This window comes from Physeter macrocephalus, chromosome 9, assembly GCF_002837175.3.
Source record: "Physeter macrocephalus isolate SW-GA chromosome 9, ASM283717v5, whole genome shotgun sequence".
NCBI lineage: Eukaryota > Metazoa > Chordata > Mammalia > Artiodactyla > Physeteridae > Physeter > Physeter macrocephalus.
The window spans coordinates 31,703,776-31,725,429 of record NC_041222.1 but is presented as its reverse complement, the minus strand read 5'-3'; the positions used below and the strand labels follow the sequence as shown (position 1 = coordinate 31,725,429).

Here is a 21,654-nt window from a genome sequence, read left to right as displayed (position 1 = left end):
GTAGGATATCTTTTTTGGTAGTTTCCAAAAATTTTTTGTTGATGGCTGTTCAGCAGTTACTTGTGATTTTGGTGTTTTTGTAAGAAGGGGTGAACTCACATCCTTCCACTCTTGCTGTCTTGCAACTTCCTTCTCCTACATTAAATTAAATGTCCAAAACGGTTCAATAAAATTGGCAAAAGTGGACATTCTTGTCTTGTTCCTGATCTTAGAGGAAATACTTTTAGCTTTTCACCATTAATACGATGTTAGCTGTAGGTTTGTCATATATGGCCTTTATTATGTTGAGGTAAGTTCCCTCTATGACCACTTTCTGGAGAGTTTTTATCATAAATGGTTGTTGAATTTTGTCAAAAGCTTCTTCTGCATCTATTGAGATGATCATATGGTTTTTATTCCTCAATTTGTTAATGTAGTGTATCACACTGACTGACTTGCAGATATTGAAGAATCCTTGCATCCCTGAGATAAATCCCACTTGACCATGGTGTTTGATCCTTCTAATGTATTGTTGGATTCGGTCTGCTAGTATTTTGCTAAGGATTTTTTGCATCTATGTTCATCCGTGATATTGGCCTGTAGTTTTCTTTGTCTGTGGTATCTTTCTCTGGTTTTGGTATCAGGGTGATGGTGGCCTCATAGAATGAGTTTGGGAGTATTCCTTTTGCTGCAGTTTTTTGGAATACTTTCAGAAAGACAGGTGTTAACTCTCCTCTAAAGTATTGATAGAATTCACCTATGAAGCCATCTGGTCCTGGAAGTTTGTTTGTTGGGAGTTTTTTAATCACAGTTTCAATTACACTACTTAAGATTGGTCTGTTCATATTTTCTATTTCTTCCTGGTTCAGTCTTGGAAGGTTGTATGTACCTTTCTAAGAATTTGTCCATTTCTTCCAGCTTGTCCTGTTTTTTTTTTGGCATATAGTTGCTTGTAGTAGTCTCTCCTGATCCTCTGTATTTCTATAGTGTCTGTTGTAATTTCTCCTTTTTCCTTTCTAATTTTATTGATTTGAGCCCTCTCCCGTTTTTTCTTCATGAGTCGGGCTAACAGTTTATCAATTTTGTTTGTCTTTTCAAAGAACCAGGTTTTACTTTCATTGATCTTTGCTATTGTTTTCTTTGTTTCTATTTCATTTATTTCTGCTCTGATCTTTATGATTTCTTTTCTTCTATTAACTCTGCATTTTGTTTGTTCTTTCTCTAGTTGCTTTAGGTGTAGGGTTACATTGTTTATTTGAGATTTCTCTTGTTTCCTGATTGTATTCCTACAAACTTCCCTCTTACAACTTTTGCTGCATCCCATAGCTTTTGGATTTTCTTGCTTTCATTTTCTTTTGTCTCTAGGTATTTTTTGATTTGCTCTTTGATTTCTTCAGTGAGCTATTGGTTGTTTAGTAACACACTGTTTAGCCCCCCACGTGTTTGTGTTTTTTAATCTCATAGTATTGTGGTCAGAAAAGATACTTGATATGATTTCAATTTTCTTAAATTTACTGAGGCTTGATCTGTGGCCCAAGATGTGATCCAGTCCTGGAGAATGTTCCATGTGCACTTGAGAAGAAAGTGTAGTCTGCTGTTTTCAGGTGGAATGTTCTAGAAATAACTATTAAGTTCATCTGCTGTAATGTGTAACTTAAGGCCTGTGTTTTCTTTTTGATTTTCTGTCTGGATGATCTGTCCATTGGTGTAAGTGGGGTGTTAAATCCCCCACTATTATTGTGCTACTGTCAATTTCCTCTCTTATCGCTGTTATCATTTGCCTTATGTATTGAGGTGCTCCTATGTTGGGTGCATATATATTTACAATTGTTATGCCTTCTTCTTGGACTGATCCTGATCCCTTAATCATTACGTAGTGTCCTTCTTTGTGTCTTGCAACAGTCTTTATTTTAAAGTCTACTTTTTCTGAGTATTGCTAATCCACTGTCTTTTTTGATTCCCATTTGCATGGATTACCTTTTTCTATCTCCTTACTTTCAGTCTGTCTGTGTCCCTAGATCTGAAGTGGGTCTCTTGTAGACAGCATATATATGGGTCTTGCTTTTGAATCTGTTCAGCCAGTCTCTTTGGATGGAGCATTTAATCTCTATACAATTAAGGTAATTATTGATATGTATGTTCTTATTGCCATTTTGTTAATTATTGTTTGTTTTTATAGGTCTTTTTTCTAACTTTCCCCTTTTGTTCACTTCTCTTGTCATTTGATGATTATCTTTAGTGTTATGTTTGGATTCCTTTTTCTTTTTAGTGTGTAAATCTATTGTAGATTATTAGTTTGTGGTTACCATGAGGTTTTGATATAGCAGTTTAATATATGAACAAGATTGTTTTAAGTTGCTGGTCTCTTAATTTCAAATACATTTCCAATAGCCTGCATTTGTACTCTCCTCTCCTCTCCTCACAGTTGCTGGTTTTGATATCATATTTGTGTGTGGATGATTTTCCTACCTTTACTCTATGTAGGTTTGCCTTTACCAGTGAGCTTTCCAGTTCGTAATTTTCTTGTTTCTAGTTGTGGACCATTCCACTTAGAGAAGTTCCTTTTGTGGACCATTCCACTTAGAGAAGTTCCTTTAGGATTTGTTGCAAGGCTGGTTTGGCAGTGCTGAATTCTCTTAGGTTTTGCTTGTCTGTAAAGCTTTTGATTTCTCCATCAACTCTGAATGAGAGCCTTGTTGGGTAGAGTATTCTTGGCTGTAGGTTTTTCCCTTTCACCACTTTAAATATATTGTGCCACTCCCTTCTGGCCTACAGAGTTTCTGCTGAAAAATCAGCTGATAACCTTATGGGGATTCCCTTGTAGGTTATTTGTTCCTTTCGATATTTTTTCTTTAATTTTGGTCAGTTTGGTTAATATGTGTCTCAGTGTGTTCCTCCTTGGGTTCATCTTGTGTGGGACTCTCTGTGCTTCCTGGACTTGAGTGTTTTCTTTCTCATGTTAATAAAGTTTTCAGCTATTATCTCTTCAAATGTTTTCTCAGCCCCTTTCTCTCTCTCTTCTCCTTCTGGGACACCTATGATGTGAATGTTAGTGCATGCAATGTTGTCCCAGAGGTCTCTGAAACTGTCCTCATATCTTTTTTCATAATTCTGTTCTGTGGCAGTGGTTTCCACCACTCTGTCTTCCAGGTCATTTATCTTTTCTTCTGCTATTGATTCCTTCTAGTATATTTTTCATTTAGGTTATTGTATTGTTCAACTCTGTTCTTTAAATCTTCTATCTCTCTCTTCATTAAACATTTCTTGTATCTTCTTGGTCTGTGCCTCCATTCTTTTTCGGAGATCTTGGATCATCTTTACTATCATTACTCTAATAACCTTTTCAGGTAGATTGCCTATCAATCATCTCCACTTAATTTAGTTGTTCTTGTGGGTTTTTATCTTGTTGTTTAGTCTGGAATATATTCCTCTGCCATCCCATTTTGTCTAACTTTCTGTGTTTTTGTTGTCTCCTTTCTGCAGGCTGCAAGATCGTAGCTTCTCTTGCTTCTGGTGTCTGCCCCCTGGTGGGTGAGTTTGGTCCTGGGGCTTGTGCAGACTTCCTGGTGGGAGGGACTGGTATCTGCCTACTGGTGGGTGGAGTTGTGTCTTGTCCATCGGGTGGGCAGGGCTGTGTCAAGGGGCGTGTTTGTTTAGAAGAGGCTGTGGGCTCAGGAAGATTTTAGGTAGCCTGTCTGCTGATGGGTGGGGCTGTGTTCCTGCCCAGTTGGTTGTTTGGTCTGAAGTGTCCCAGCACTGGAGCCTACAGGGCATTGGTTCAGGCTATGTCTTGGTATCAAAATGACAGTCTCCAGGAGAGCTCACGCCAATGAGTACTCACTGGTACCTCCATTACCAGTGTCCTTGTCCCCACAGTGAGCCACAGCCTCCCCCTGCCTCCCCAGGAGAGAGACCCTCTAAGATCAGCAGGTAGGTCTGGCTCAGGCCCTTATGAAGTTGCTGGTTTGTCGCCCTGGGTCCCAGTGTGCACGAGACCTTGTGTGTGCCCTCCAGGAGTGGAGTTTCTGTTTTCCCCAGCCCTGTGATCAAACCCCACTGGCCTTCAAAGCCAGATGCTCTGGGGGCTCCTCCTCCCACTGCCAGACCCCCAGGCTGGGGAGCCTGACATTAGGCTTAGAATTCTCACTCCTATGGGAGAACCTCTATAATATAATTATTTTCCATTTCATGGGTCACCCACCCACTGGGTATGGGATTTGATTATATTGCATATGACCCCCTCTTACCATTTCTTTTCCTTTGTCTGTCTTTGGATGTAGAATATCTTTTTGGTAGGTTCCAGATATTTTTGTCAATGGCTGCTCAGCAGCTAGTGGTGTTTTTGTGAGAGGAGGTGAGGTCAAGTCTTACTCTGCCATCTTGTCCAAAATCAAGAGGCTGATTGATTGATTGTAGTTTGTATGCTTACTGCCTCTTTCCTCAGCATGGCTGTTATCCACTTGATATGGTTTGTGCAGGTGCAGGAGCCCTTGTGCGCTCCCGGGTTGGTGGGGTCAGCACTTGGGTTTGCTTGCAGGTCTTGTAGCAATGGCTGCACCCATGCACTCCCAGGACAGTGGGGGCAGGGCTTGGCGCCTGCTCGTGGGTTTCACAGCAGTGCTGTTGACTCAGGCCCGACCCCTGGAGCTCCTGTAGGCAGAGGTTTTTTTGCCTAAAAGTGCTCACAGGGAAAAAAGCTTATGGTGGTCCTGCCCCTCTCCTTGTGTGCCCCCTAATAATGGCAACTTGCCTTTCTCACAGGCCCAGGCTTCTTCTGAGTACACCCTCAGTTGCCAAAGTCCAGCCTCTTCAGGCTGTCTACATTGCAGCCCACCCCAGTCCTCTCCCTGGGTCTGACCTCTGAAGCCTGAGCACCCAGCGCCCACCCACACCAACACATGAGCATATCATGCTGGGGAGCAAAGGGTGGCAGTGCTGACCTTCTGTGAAGGTTACTCCCCGTTTTAGCTTCTGCAAACTGGTTGCTGCACTGTTCTCCTAGGCTCCAAAACTCCTTCTCCATCCAGGCTGATCTCCCTGCCAGTGAAGGGGCTTCCCAGGGTGCGGAAACCTTTCCTCCTTCACAGCTCCCTCCCTGCAGCACAAGCCCTGTCCAGATTCCTTTCATCCCACCTGATTTTGTGCAGGTTTTCTTGCCCTTTCAGAAGTCTGAGGTCTTCTGCTGGCATTCAGGAGATGTTCTGTGTGAATTGCTCCACTAGTAGATGTATTTATCATGTTTTTGTGGGAGATGGTGAGCTCCACGTCCTACTCCTCCACCATCTTGGTTCCATCCCCATGAGTTCTTTTAAAAAAAAAAATCCAAATTCTAAAGATTATATAAACTCAAATCACGAGTGAGTGAATGGAAATCACATTTAATAACAACTGAGGAAAATGTAAACATAATTTGGGCAAAAAGACTATTTGGTGAGGATTTGAATCCAAATATTTTCAGGATCATCATGTGAAAGATATCTTTCTTTCTTTTAAGTTAGGTCTCTAAATATTGAATTAGAAAAAAAATGAAGGGGAATTTGAGATTAACAGATTTGAGCTTAGTAGGGCTTGAGTGAAAGGAGTGCATAACTGAAACTGCTTTACAAAGATTATTTACTTTCCATCACTGGGAGTGTTTGTTTGTGCAGAAACTGATAGCCTGCTTACAAAGTGTTCCTATACCTGTTGGAGACTGAAACAACCTGAATGGTATCTAAGGGTTTTCTTAACTGAAGGCTCTGTGATTTTTCCCTAGGACTGAATCATTCCCATTAGATAGATAGAAGTAAAAAAATAAATATTATTTTTCAAGTTTCTTTCTGAAAGCAGGTAATCTGGGTAACCTACTTGCCTTCATGGCAACATTTCTTAAAACCATTTCCAAATGTTCCAGTGCAGGCAGGGAATATCTTTAAATACCAGAGGTTCTCAGGCTCCAAAGCACTATGGAAACACATTGATGACAGCAAAATCAGATGCAAGACCAAAAGTTCAGATACTGGGCTATCTGGTTTGATATGAGATACATTGGCAACCATACTAAGTCTCTGTAGTTATTCATTTATCACAAACTTTTATAATCAAAGATATCTGGTTTGCCATGAAGGCCACTTCTCCTCCATTCCAATTGCCTGAAACAAGGAGCCAACTTTTCTTAGAAGCTCAGGTACTGTCACTGATGCTCTCTGTCTGCCAACTCAACCATCTCCTGCCTGGGCAGCCTTGTGGGCCCCAGCCACCTCCTGAGGGGCTCCCACTTCCACCAGCTCTCATGTCCCAACTGCTGCCTTGGGGACTTCCACCTCCATGGCCTCTTGCACCCCAGCTGCCACGTTGGCGGGCTCTAGGATCAGCACCAGCAGGTTGCCCATGTGCAGAGGTGGGACTGAAACCACAGCTGAGCCCCAGGGGCCACACGAATTAGGAAGCAGGGTTGAAATCTCTCCCCGTGGCTGTGCAAGCCACAGATTTACACCTCTGCTGCTGGCTTTGTAAATTTAGCGCCTGCAGGACATCGAGTGTGCACGGGTGCCCCTGAGGCTGCGTCGGGTCTGACCTTAGCAACTGTGGGCTTGGTGGGCACATGCACGTGGGGGTTGGGCTGGGTCAGGGTCTGAGCTGCCTACATAGCTTCCACAGCAGGTCCAGGTGAGTGACTACTGCAGTCCTGGGACCTGACTTCAGTGAATTTGCACTGGTGGCCTTGTGAAAACAATGCTTTAGGGATACAAGGGCCAATTGCTGCCATTCCCAAGGTTGAAATGGGGCCAAGGGCATTGCCAACAATAGTATACTTCGTGAGCCCACACAATGGGTGACTGACTGACAGGTGACATAACAAAGCACATTCACCGGTGAACAGCTCTGGCAGAGGAATACTCAGTGGCTCCTCTCCCAGTGGAAGCACTCCAATCCTATCTACCTCACACCGGAGCTCAGAAATGCACCTCAGAAACAGATCTGGCGGCTTCTACTCCAACAACTAGGGAACACACCAGGCCCCTGACAGGGCAGTGACAAGCACAGAACAAAGAGGAGGCCCCACTTAATATCCAGTGCAAGCTATGGTACCCACAACACCAGGAACACCTCCTATCAAAGGGATGCTGGCCAGCGTACACAGAGGCAAGAGGTGGCAGGCATCCACACTAAAAACAGTCTTTGCACCAAAGAATATTAAACCCACACAGGCTACAGAGGGATGCTCCCACATAAAAATAGCCCGCCAAGACCATACTAGAGAATTGTTTCCCCTAAACTAATAGAGCAAGAGAAATGTAAGTAAAATGAAGAAGCAGAGGAACCACTCCCAAGTAAAAGATCAAAAGAATTCCCCTGAAAGAACAAACAATGAAAAAAAGAGACCTTTTCAGTGCAATAGACACCAAGTACAAAAAGGATATAATGAAAATACTGAAGGAATTAATTAAGAAGGACTATTTGATGGATAGAAAGCAGAGTGAGTGCTGTAAAAAGGAACTAGAAGCTATAAGGAGGAGCCAAGAAGAATTAGAAAATTCATTCATTGAGACAAAAGCTGAGCTAAAGGGAATGAATAGCAGAATGAATAATGCCCAATGACGAATAAGTTACCTGGAAGATAGAATAATGGAAATCACCCAATCAGAACAACAGATAGAAAGCCAAATGAAAGCAATATTAAGAGACCTATGGGATAATATAAAGCATGCTCATCTATGTATAACAGGGATGCCAGAAGGAGAACAGAGAAAGGGATTGAAAAAGTATTTGAAGAAATTATGGCTGAAAACTTCTGAAGCTAAAGAAGGAAACAGATATACAGGTACAGGAAGCATAGAGGGTCCCAAACAAGATAAACCCAAACAGACCTACACCAAGACATATCATGATAAAGATGGCAAAAGTTAAAGGGAGGATTCTAGAGGCAGCAAGAAAAAAAACAGAGTTAATCACAAGGGAACCCCCCCCCCATAAGACTATCAGTTGATTTCTCTACTGAAACCCTGCAGGCCAGAAGGGAGTGGCAAGATATATTTAAAGTCATGAAAGGGAAAAATCTGCAACTTAGGATACTCTACCCAGCAAGATTATTATTTAGAATAGGAGACAAAGAATTTCTCAGACAAGCAGAAACTAAAAGAAAAAAACAAAGAGTTAATCACAAGGGAACCCCCCCCCATAAGACTATCATCAGTTGATTTCTCTACTGAAACCCTGCAGGCCAGAAGGGAGTGGCAAGATATATTTAAAGTAAAACAGAGTTAATCACAAGGGAACCCCCCCCCCATAAGACTATCAGTTGATTTCTCTACTGAAACCCTGCAGGCCAGAAGGGAGTGGCAAGATATATTTAAAGTCATGAAAGGGAAAAATCTGCAACTTAGGATACTCTACCCAGCAAGATTATTATTTAGAATAGGAGACAAAGAATTTCTCAGACAAGCAGAAACTAAAAGAAATCAGCAACACTAAACTTATCCTGAAGGAAATATTGAAAGGTGTTCTCTGAATAGAAAAGAAGTAAGAATCTATAGGAAAGAGAGAAACACAATTGGCAAGCAAATCACTTAAATAAGCCAGTACGTAGATTTAAAAAAATAAAAATATTTCTGTGAAAGCTATGATAACCACAATGAACAGCAAAAGGATGAACATGAAGATGTAAAAGAGGACATCAAAATCATAAAATGTCGTGGAGGAGTTAAGGAAATGTAGACTTTCTTTTCTAGAATTTGTTTGAGCCTATGATTACCAGTCTAAGGTAAGTAGACGTAGGAAGGAATTAACATACTTGAAACAAAGGGTAAACCACAAATGAAAAACATACAATAGATTCACAACAACCAAAAAGAAGACAGCATAAGCAAAAGAAAATCATCAAACTACAAAAGGAAAAAGAAAGGAACAAAGAAGAAATATAAAAACAATGGGAAAACAAGATTTAAAATGGCAATAAATACATAGCTATCAGTAATTTCCTTAAATGTCAATGGACTAAATGCTCTAATCAAAAGACACAGAGTGGAAGACTGGATAAAAAACAAGAGCCTACAATATGCTGCCTACAGGAGAGCCACTGCAGGACAAAGGACACAGGACACACATGGATTGAAAGTGAGGAGATGGAAAGAGATATTTCATGCAAATGGAAATGCCAAGAAAGCAAGTGTCACACTACACGTATCAGACAAAACAGAATTTAAAACAAAGGCTATAAAGAAAGATGAAGTAGGACAATGTATAATGATAAAAAGATCAATACAAGAAGAGGATTTTACACTCGTCAACATATATGCACCCAGTATAGGAGCACCTAAATACTTAAATACTGAGACATAAAGGGAGAAAGCGATGAGGATAAAATGATAGTAGGAGACTTTAAACACCCAACTCACATCCATTGACAGATCTTCAAGACAGAAAATCAATAAGCAACAGAGATCCTAGATGTTACAATAGAACAATTAGACTTAATTGATATTTTCAGGACATTACATTGACATTACATAAAAAAAATAACCCTCAGAAAACATATTCTTTTCCAGTGCACATGGAACATTATCTAGGATTGACCACACAGTAGGGCACAAAATAAGCCTCAACAAATTTAAGAGTATACAAATTATTTCAAGCATCTTTTCTGACCACAATGGCATGAAACTAGAAATCAACCACAGAAAAAGAAATAAGGAATAACAATTACATGGAGACTAAACAACATGCTGCTAAAAAGCCAATGGGTCAGTGATGAAATCAAAGAAGAAAGTGAAAAAATACCTTCACACAAATGACAATGAAAACACAACCATACAAGGGCTTCCCTGATGGTGCAGTGGTTAAGAATCTGCCTGCCAGTGCAAGGGACACGGGTTCGAGCCCTGGCCCAGGAAGATCCAACATGCCGTGGAGTAACAGCCTGTGCGCCACAATTACTGAGCCTGTGCTCTAGAGCCCGCAAGCCACAACTACTGAAGCCCGCGTGCCTAGAGCCCATGCTCCACAACAAGAGAAGCTACAACAATGAGAAGCCTCCGCACCACAACAAAGAGTAGCCCCAGCTCACTGCAACTAGAGAAAGCCCACGCACAGCAACGAAGACCCAACACAGCCAAAAATAAAAACACATAAATAAATTTATTTAACAAAAACCACACAACCATACAAAATCTATGGGATGCAGCAAAAGCAGTTCTTAGAGGGAAGTTTATAGCAATACAGGCCTTCTTTAAGAAACAAGAAAAATCTCAAACAACCTAACCCACCACCTAAAAGGATTAGAAAAAGAAGAACAAACAAAACTTAAAGTCACCAGAAGGAAGGAAATACAGTTAAGTCCCCTACATACGAACCTTCAAGTTTTGAACTTTCAAAGATGGAAACATGGGGCTTCCCTGGTGGCACAGTGGTTGAGAAGCTGCCTGCCAATGCAGGGGACATGGGTTCGAGCCCTGGTCTGGGAAGAGCCCACGTGCCACGGAGCAACTAGGCCCATGAGCCACAACTACTGAGCCTGCGCGTCTGGAGCCTGTGCTCCGCAACAAGAGAGGCTGCGACAGTGAGAAGGCCCGCACTCTGCAATGAAGAGTGGCTCCCGCTTGTCACAACTAGAGAAAGCCCTCACACAGAAACGAAGACCCAACACACCCAAAAATTAAAAAAAAAAAGATGGAAACGTGTTCGCATGTCCAATCACATAAGGCATGAGTGAAACTGCAGCTTGCCCTCCATCTCCTATTGCTGATGATCCTTCAGCTCTCCCATCTCCCACCTCCTCTCACTGCTCTCTAGTCAGTAACTCTTCTTGCCTGTTCGCTCAATGCCAGCCCGTATGCCAGCCGTTGTACTGTGCTTTTCAAGGTAATGTACTATAAGATTAAAAATGTTTTATTTTTGTGTTTGTTTTGTATGTATTTGTGTGAAAAGTATCATAAACCTATTACAGTACAGTACTATATAGCTGATTGTGTTAGTTGGGTACCTAGGCTAACTTTGTTGGCCTTAACGAACAGATCGGACTTACGAACACACTCTCAGAGCAAAACTCATTCGTACGTAGGGGACTTTATGTGATAAAGATCAGAGAGGAAATAAATACAGTAGAGATTAAAAAACAATAGAAAAAAATCAGTAAATCCAAGAGTTGGTTCCTTGAAAGGGTAAACAAGATTGACAAACCTCTGGCCAGGCTCACCAAGAAGAAAAGAGAGAGAACCCAAATAAACAAAGTAAGAAATGAAAAAGGAGACATAACAACCGATACTGCAGAGATACAAAAAACCATAACGGAATATACTATGAACAATTATATGCCAACAAATTCTCCAACCTAGAAGAAATGGACAAGTTTCTGGAAACATACAGGTCACCAAAATTGAATCAAGAAGAAATAGGTACTTTGAACAAAGCCCTAGAAGTGAAAAAGAATATGTAATTTTAAAACTCCCTATAAACAAAAGTCCAGGGCCCGATGGCTTCACAGGTGAATTTTACCAAACATACAAAGAAGAACTTATACCAATCCTTCTCAAACTCTTCCAAAATACTGAAAAGGAGGGAACACTCCCATAGAGATTATATGAAGCCACCATCACCCTGATAGCAAAACCAGACAAAGACAGCACCAAAAAATAAAATTACAGGCCAGTATCTTTGATGAATGTTGATGCACAAATTCTCAACAAAGTATTTATTAGCAAACTGAATACAACAACACATGAAAAATATCATACACCACAACCAAGTGGGATTCATCCCAAGTTCACAAGGATGGTTCAACATACGTAAACTAATCAGTGTGACACACCACATAAACAAAAGAAAAGACAAAGACCACATGATCATCTCAATAGCTGCAGAAAAATCCTTTGAGAAAATTGAGCATCCATTCATGATAAAACCTCTTAACCAAAGTAGGTATAGAGGGAACATATCTATCTCAACATAATAAAAGCCATTTAAGACAAACCTGCAGCCAGTATAATACTCAACAGTGAAAAGCTGAAAGCCTTCCTGATAAAATCTTGAACAAGACAAGGAGAACAAACCCCTCTCACCACTTCTCTTCAGCATAGTATTGGAAAGTTTAGCCACAGCAATCAAATAAGAAAAAGTAATAGAAAGTATTCAGATTGGTAGGGAAGAGGTAACATTGTCATTTTGTTCAGATGATGATACTATATACAGAAAACCCTAAATACTCCACACAAAAATTACTAGAACGGATAAATGAATTCAGCAAGGTAGCAAGATACAAGGTTAACATACAGAAATTGGTTGCATTTCTTTACACTAACAATGAAATATCAGAAAGGGAATGTAAACAAGCAAGAGCTTTCAAAATTGTACCCCCCAAAATAAAATACTTAGTAAACAACCTGACCAAGGAGGTGAAAACTTCTACACTGAGAACTATAAAACATGAATAAAAGAAATTCAAGAGGATTCAATTCATGCTCTTGGATTGGAAGAATTACTATTGTTAAAATGGCCATACTACTCAGAGAAATCTACAGATTTAATGTGATCCCTATCAAATTACCCATGACTTTTTTAACAGAACTAGAATAATCCTAAAATTTATAAGGAACCAATTGCCAAAGCAATCTTGAAGAAAAAGAACAAAGCAGGAGGCATAACCCTCCCAGACTTCAGACAATACTGCAAAGCTACAGTAATCAAATCAGCATGGTATTGGCACAAAAACAGACATTTGGATCAATGGAACAGAATAGACAGCCCAGAAATAAAACCACATGCCTATGGACAATTACTCTTCCACAGAGGAGGCAAGAATACATGATGGGGAAAAGACAGTCTCTTCAGCATGTGGTGTTGGGAAAGTTAGACAGTCCCATGTAAATCAGTGAAGTTAGAACACACCCTCACACCATACGCAACAATAAACTCAAAATGGCTTAAAGACTCAAATACAAGACAGAACACCATAAAACTAGAAGAGAACATAGGCAAACCATTCTCTGACATAAATTGTACCAATGTTTTCTTAGGTCAGTCTCCCAAAGCAATAGAAATAAAAGCAAAAATAAACAAATGTCACCTAACCAACTGTATAAGCTTTTGCACAGCAAAGGAAACCATTAACAAAATGAAAAAAAAACCTCCAGACTAGGAGAAAACATTTGCAAATGCCGTAAACAACAAGGGCTTAATTTACAAAATATACAAACAGCTCATACAACTCAATAACAAAAAACAAACAAACAACCTAATCGAAAAATGGGTGGAAGACCTAATAGACGTTTTCCTAAAGAAGACAGATGGTCAATAGACACATGAAAAGATGCTCATCGTTGCTAATTATTAGAGGAATGCAAATCAAACCTACAATGAAGTACCACCTCAAACCATTCAGAATGGACATCATTACAAAGTCTACAAATAATAAATGTTGTTAAGAGTGTGGAGAAAAGGGTAACCTCTTAAACTGTTGGTGGGGATGTAAATTGGTGCAGCCACTATGGAAAACGGTATGCAGGTCCCTCAAAAAACTAAAAGTAGAGTTACCATATGATCTAGCAATCTCACTCCTGGGCATATACCCAGACAAAGCTACAATTAGAAAAGATACATGAACCCGTATGTTCATGGCAGCACTATTTACAATAACCAAGACATGGAAACAACCTAAATGTCCATCTGACAGATGAATGGATAAAGAAGATGTGGTACATATTGATATACATATATCTACAATCGAATCTTACTCAGCCATAAAAAAGAATGAAATAATTCCATTTGCAAGAAAATGGATGGAACTACAACAGATGGACTTAATTGATATTTACAGAACATTCTATCTGAAAGCAGCCGAGTACACATTCTTTTCAAGTGCACCTGGAATGTTCTCCAGGATAGAATACATGCTTGGTGACAAACCAAGCCTCAGTAAATTTAAGAAAATTGAAATCGTATCAAGCATCTTTTCCGACCAAATTGCTATGAAATTAGAACTCAACTACAAGAAAAAACTGTTAAAAAAAACAAAACAAAACAAAACCCGTGGAGGCTAAACAATATGCTACTAAACATCCAATGGATCACTGAAGAAATCCAAGAGGAAATCAAAAAATACCTAGAGACAAATGAAAACAAAAGCATGAGGATCCAAAACCTATGAGACACAGCAAAAGCAGTTCTAAGAGCGAAGTTTGTAGCAATACAATCAGGAAACAAGAAAAATCTCAAGTAAACAACATAACCTTACACCTAAAGCCACTAAAGAAGAACAAACAAAACTCAAAGTTAGTAGAAGGAAAGAAATCATAAAGATCAGAGCAGACATAAATGAAATACAAAAACAACAATAGAAAAGATCAATGAAACTAAAACCTGGTTCTTGGAAAAGATAAACAAAATTGATAAACCTTTAGCCAGACTCATGAAGAACAAAAGGGAGAGGGCTCAAGTCAATAAAATTAGAAATGAAAAAGAGGAATTACAACAGACACCACAGAAATACAAAGAATCATAGGCAGCTACTACAAACAACAATATGCCAATAAAATGGACAACCTAGAAGAAGTGGACAAATTCTTAGAAAGATGCAATCTTCCAATATTGAACGAGGAAGAAATAGAAAGTGTGAACAGATAAATCACAAGTACTGAAATTGAACCTGTGATTAAAAAACTCCCAACAAACAAAAGTCTAGGACCAGATGGCTTCACAGGTGAATTCTATCAAAATTTTAGAGAAGAGTTAACACATATCCTGCTGAAACTATTCCTAAAAAATGCAGAGGAAGGAACAATCCCAAACTTATTCTATGAGGCCATCATCACCCAGATACCGAAATCAGACAAAGATACCACAGACAAAATTATAGGCCAATATCACAGATGAACATAGACACAGAAATTCTCAACAAAATACTAGCAATCCGAATCCGACAATACATTAAAAGGATCATACACAATGATAAAGTAGGATTTATCCCAGGAATATAGGATTTTTTAATAACCGCAAATCAATCACTGTGATACACCACATTAACAAACTGAAGAATAAAAACCATATGATCATCTCAATAGATGCAGAAAAAGCGTTTGACAAAATTCAACACCCATTTATGATAACTCTCCAGAGTGTAGGCATAGAGTTTATGTACCTCAACATGGATAAAGGCAATATATGACAAACCCACAGCTAACATCATACTTAACTGTGAAAAGCTGAAAGCATTTCCTCTAAGATCAGGAACAAGACAAGGATGTCCACTCTCTCCTGAAACCACAGCTGAGCCCCAGGGGCCACACGAATTAGGAAGCAGGGTTGAAATCTCTCCCCGTGGCTGTGCAAGCCACAGATTTACACCTCTGCTGCTGGCTTTGTAAATTTAGCGCCTGCAGGACATCGAGTGTGCACGGGTGCCCCTGAGGCTGCGTCGGGTCTGACCTTAGCAACTGTGGGCTTGGTGGGCACATGCACGTGGGGGTTGGGCTGGGTCAGGGTCTGAGCTGCCTACATAGCTTCCACAGCAGGTCCAGGTGAGTGACTACTGCAGTCCTGGGACCTGACTTCAGTGAATTTGCACTGGTGGCCTTGTGAAAACAATGCTTTAGGGATACAAGGGCCAATTGCTGCCATTCCCAAGGTTGAAATGGGGCCAAGGGCATTGCCAACAATAGTATACTTCGTGAGCCCACACAATGGGTGACTGACTGACAGGTGACATAACAAAGCACATTCACCGGTGAACAGCTCTGGCAGAGGAATACTCAGTGGCTCCTCTCCCAGTGGAAGCACTCCAATCCTATCTACCTCACACCGGAGCTCAGAAATGCACCTCAGAAACAGATCTGGCGGCTTCTACTCCAACAACTAGGGAACACACCAGGCCCCTGACAGGGCAGTGACAAGCACAGAACAAAGAGGAGGCCCCACTTAATATCCAGTGCAAGCTATGGTACCCACAACACCAGGAACACCTCCTATCAAAGGGATGCTGGCCAGCGTACACAGAGGCAAGAGGTGGCAGGCATCCACACTAAAAACAGTCTTTGCACCAAAGAATATTAAACCCACACAGGCTACAGAGGGATGCTCCCACATAAAAATAGCCCGCCAAGACCATACTAGAGAATTGTTTCCCCTAAACTAATAGAGCAAGAGAAATGTAAGTAAAATGAAGAAGCAGAGGAACCACTCCCAAGTAAAAGATCAAAAGAATTCCCCTGAAAGAACAAACAATGAAAAAAAGAGACCTTTTCAGTGCAATAGACACCAAGTACAAAAAGGATATAATGAAAATACTGAAGGAATTAATTAAGAAGGACTATTTGATGGATAGAAAGCAGAGTGAGTGCTGTAAAAAGGAACTAGAAGCTATAAGGAGGAGCCAAGAAGAATTAGAAAATTCATTCATTGAGACAAAAGCTGAGCTAAAGGGAATGAATAGCAGAATGAATAATGCCCAATGACGAATAAGTTACCTGGAAGATAGAATAATGGAAATCACCCAATCAGAACAACAGATAGAAAGCCAAATGAAAGCAATATTAAGAGACCTATGGGATAATATAAAGCATGCTCATCTATGTATAACAGGGATGCCAGAAGGAGAACAGAGAAAGGGATTGAAAAAGTATTTGAAGAAATTATGGCTGAAAACTTCTGAAGCTAAAGAAGGAAACAGATATACAGGTACAGGAAGCATAGAGGGTCCCAAACAAGATAAACCCAAACAGACCTACACCAAGACATATCATGATAAAGATGGCAAAAGTTAAAGGGAGGATTCTAGAGGCAGCAAGAAAAAAAACAAAGAGTTAATCACAAGGGAACCCCCCCCCATAAGACTATCATCAGTTGATTTCTCTACTGAAACCCTGCAGGCCAGAAGGGAGTGGCAAGATATATTTAAAGTCATGAAAGGGAAAAATCTGCAACTTAGGATACTCTACCCAGCAAGATTATTATTTAGAATAGGAGACAAAGAATTTCTCAGACAAGCAGAAACTAAAAGAAATCAGCAACACTAAACTTATCCTGAAGGAAATATTGAAAGGTGTTCTCTGAATAGAAAAGAAGTAAGAATCTATAGGAAAGAGAGAAACACAATTGGCAAGCAAATCACTTAAATAAGCCAGTACGTAGATTTAAAAAAATAAAAATATTTCTGTGAAAGCTATGATAACCACAATGAACAGCAAAAGGATGAACATGAAGATGTAAAAGAGGACATCAAAATCATAAAATGTCGTGGAGGAGTTAAGGAAATGTAGACTTTCTTTTCTAGAATTTGTTTGAGCCTATGATTACCAGTCTAAGGTAAGTAGACGTAGGAAGGAATTAACATACTTGAAACAAAGGGTAAACCACAAATGAAAAACATACAATAGATTCACAACAACCAAAAAGAAGACAGCATAAGCAAAAGAAAATCATCAAACTACAAAAGGAAAAAGAAAGGAACAAAGAAGAAATATAAAAACAATGGGAAAACAAGATTTAAAATGGCAATAAATACATAGCTATCAGTAATTTCCTTAAATGTCAATGGACTAAATGCTCTAATCAAAAGACACAGAGTGGAAGACTGGATAAAAAACAAGAGCCTACAATATGCTGCCTACAGGAGAGCCACTGCAGGACAAAGGACACAGGACACACATGGATTGAAAGTGAGGAGATGGAAAGAGATATTTCATGCAAATGGAAATGCCAAGAAAGCAAGTGTCACACTACACGTATCAGACAAAACAGAATTTAAAACAAAGGCTATAAAGAAAGATGAAGTAGGACAATGTATAATGATAAAAAGATCAATACAAGAAGAGGATTTTACACTCGTCAACATATATGCACCCAGTATAGGAGCACCTAAATACTTAAATACTGAGACATAAAGGGAGAAAGCGATGAGGATAAAATGATAGTAGGAGACTTTAAACACCCAACTCACATCCATTGACAGATCTTCAAGACAGAAAATCAATAAGCAACAGAGATCCTAGATGTTACAATAGAACAATTAGACTTAATTGATATTTTCAGGACATTACATTGACATTACATAAAAAAAATAACCCTCAGAAAACATATTCTTTTCCAGTGCACATGGAACATTATCTAGGATTGACCACACAGTAGGGCACAAAATAAGCCTCAACAAATTTAAGAGTATACAAATTATTTCAAGCATCTTTTCTGACCACAATGGCATGAAACTAGAAATCAACCACAGAAAAAGAAATAAGGAATAACAATTACATGGAGACTAAACAACATGCTGCTAAAAAGCCAATGGGTCAGTGATGAAATCAAAGAAGAAAGTGAAAAAATACCTTCACACAAATGACAATGAAAACACAACCATACAAGGGCTTCCCTGATGGTGCAGTGGTTAAGAATCTGCCTGCCAGTGCAAGGGACACGGGTTCGAGCCCTGGCCCAGGAAGATCCAACATGCCGTGGAGTAACAGCCTGTGCGCCACAATTACTGAGCCTGTGCTCTAGAGCCCGCAAGCCACAACTACTGAAGCCCGCGTGCCTAGAGCCCATGCTCCACAACAAGAGAAGCTACAACAATGAGAAGCCTCCGCACCACAACAAAGAGTAGCCCCAGCTCACTGCAACTAGAGAAAGCCCACGCACAGCAACGAAGACCCAACACAGCCAAAAATAAAAACACATAAATAAATTTATTTAACAAAAACCACACAACCATACAAAATCTATGGGATGCAGCAAAAGCAGTTCTTAGAGGGAAGTTTATAGCAATACAGGCCTTCTTTAAGAAACAAGAAAAATCTCAAACAACCTAACCCACCACCTAAAAGGATTAGAAAAAGAAGAACAAACAAAACTTAAAGTCACCAGAAGGAAGGAAATACAGTTAAGTCCCCTACATACGAACCTTCAAGTTTTGAACTTTCAAAGATGGAAACATGGGGCTTCCCTGGTGGCACAGTGGTTGAGAAGCTGCCTGCCAATGCAGGGGACATGGGTTCGAGCCCTGGTCTGGGAAGAGCCCACGTGCCACGGAGCAACTAGGCCCATGAGCCACAACTACTGAGCCTGCGCGTCTGGAGCCTGTGCTCCGCAACAAGAGAGGCTGCGACAGTGAGAAGGCCCGCACTCTGCAATGAAGAGTGGCTCCCGCTTGTCACAACTAGAGAAAGCCCTCACACAGAAACGAAGACCCAACACACCCAAAAATTAAAAAAAAAAAGATGGAAACGTGTTCGCATGTCCAATCACATAAGGCATGAGTGAAACTGCAGCTTGCCCTCCATCTCCTATTGCTGATGATCCTTCAGCTCTCCCATCTCCCACCTCCTCTCACTGCTCTCTAGTCAGTAACTCTTCTTGCCTGTTCGCTCAATGCCAGCCCGTATGCCAGCCGTTGTACTGTGCTTTTCAAGGTAATGTACTATAAGATTAAAAATGTTTTATTTTTGTGTTTGTTTTGTATGTATTTGTGTGAAAAGTATCATAAACCTATTACAGTACAGTACTATATAGCTGATTGTGTTAGTTGGGTACCTAGGCTAACTTTGTTGGCCTTAACGAACAGATCGGACTTACGAACACACTCTCAGAGCAAAACTCATTCGTACGTAGGGGACTTTATGTGATAAAGATCAGAGAGGAAATAAATACAGTAGAGATTAAAAAACAATAGAAAAAAATCAGTAAATCCAAGAGTTGGTTCCTTGAAAGGGTAAACAAGATTGACAAACCTCTGGCCAGGCTCACCAAGAAGAAAAGAGAGAGAACCCAAATAAACAAAGTAAGAAATGAAAAAGGAGACATAACAACCGATACTGCAGAGATACAAAAAACCATAACGGAATATACTATGAACAATTATATGCCAACAAATTCTCCAACCTAGAAGAAATGGACAAGTTTCTGGAAACATACAGGTCACCAAAATTGAATCAAGAAGAAATAGGTACTTTGAACAAAGCCCTAGAAGTGAAAAAGAATATGTAATTTTAAAACTCCCTATAAACAAAAGTCCAGGGCCCGATGGCTTCACAGGTGAATTTTACCAAACATACAAAGAAGAACTTATACCAATCCTTCTCAAACTCTTCCAAAATACTGAAAAGGAGGGAACACTCCCATAGAGATTATATGAAGCCACCATCACCCTGATAGCAAAACCAGACAAAGACAGCACCAAAAAATAAAATTACAGGCCAGTATCTTTGATGAATGTTGATGCACAAATTCTCAACAAAGTATTTATTAGCAAACTGAATACAACAACACATGAAAAATATCATACACCACAACCAAGTGGGATTCATCCCAAGTTCACAAGGATGGTTCAACATACGTAAACTAATCAGTGTGACACACCACATAAACAAAAGAAAAGACAAAGACCACATGATCATCTCAATAGCTGCAGAAAAATCCTTTGAGAAAATTGAGCATCCATTCATGATAAAACCTCTTAACCAAAGTAGGTATAGAGGGAACATATCTATCTCAACATAATAAAAGCCATTTAAGACAAACCTGCAGCCAGTATAATACTCAACAGTGAAAAGCTGAAAGCCTTCCTGATAAAATCTTGAACAAGACAAGGAGAACAAACCCCTCTCACCACTTCTCTTCAGCATAGTATTGGAAAGTTTAGCCACAGCAATCAAATAAGAAAAAGTAATAGAAAGTATTCAGATTGGTAGGGAAGAGGTAACATTGTCATTTTGTTCAGATGATGATACTATATACAGAAAACCCTAAATACTCCACACAAAAATTACTAGAACGGATAAATGAATTCAGCAAGGTAGCAAGATACAAGGTTAACATACAGAAATTGGTTGCATTTCTTTACACTAACAATGAAATATCAGAAAGGGAATGTAAACAAGCAAGAGCTTTCAAAATTGTACCCCCCAAAATAAAATACTTAGTAAACAACCTGACCAAGGAGGTGAAAACTTCTACACTGAGAACTATAAAACATGAATAAAAGAAATTCAAGAGGATTCAATTCATGCTCTTGGATTGGAAGAATTACTATTGTTAAAATGGCCATACTACTCAGAGAAATCTACAGATTTAATGTGATCCCTATCAAATTACCCATGACTTTTTTAACAGAACTAGAATAATCCTAAAATTTATAAGGAACCAATTGCCAAAGCAATCTTGAAGAAAAAGAACAAAGCAGGAGGCATAACCCTCCCAGACTTCAGACAATACTGCAAAGCTACAGTAATCAAATCAGCATGGTATTGGCACAAAAACAGACATTTGGATCAATGGAACAGAATAGACAGCCCAGAAATAAAACCACATGCCTATGGACAATTACTCTTCCACAGAGGAGGCAAGAATACATGATGGGGAAAAGACAGTCTCTTCAGCATGTGGTGTTGGGAAAGTTAGACAGTCCCATGTAAATCAGTGAAGTTAGAACACACCCTCACACCATACGCAACAATAAACTCAAAATGGCTTAAAGACTCAAATACAAGACAGAACACCATAAAACTAGAAGAGAACATAGGCAAACCATTCTCTGACATAAATTGTACCAATGTTTTCTTAGGTCAGTCTCCCAAAGCAATAGAAATAAAAGCAAAAATAAACAAATGTCACCTAACCAACTGTATAAGCTTTTGCACAGCAAAGGAAACCATTAACAAAATGAAAAAAAAACCTCCAGACTAGGAGAAAACATTTGCAAATGCCGTAAACAACAAGGGC

General features: G+C 39.8%; 2 long non-coding RNA genes across 6 annotated transcripts in view; one reads left to right on the top strand and one right to left on the bottom strand.

Moving 5' to 3' along the window:
- LOC129392414 (uncharacterized) overlaps positions 1-4,219 on the top strand; it is a 133,967-nt gene extending 129,748 nt beyond the window's left edge. The window contains exon 3 of the long non-coding RNA XR_008618215.1: positions 3,463-4,219. This is a non-coding gene — a long non-coding RNA (uncharacterized lncRNA). The remainder of the gene's footprint in view (positions 1-3,462) is intronic.
- LOC114486870 (uncharacterized) overlaps positions 1-21,654 on the bottom strand; it is a 96,015-nt gene that overhangs the window by 62,782 nt on the left and 11,579 nt on the right. The window lies entirely within an intron of this gene.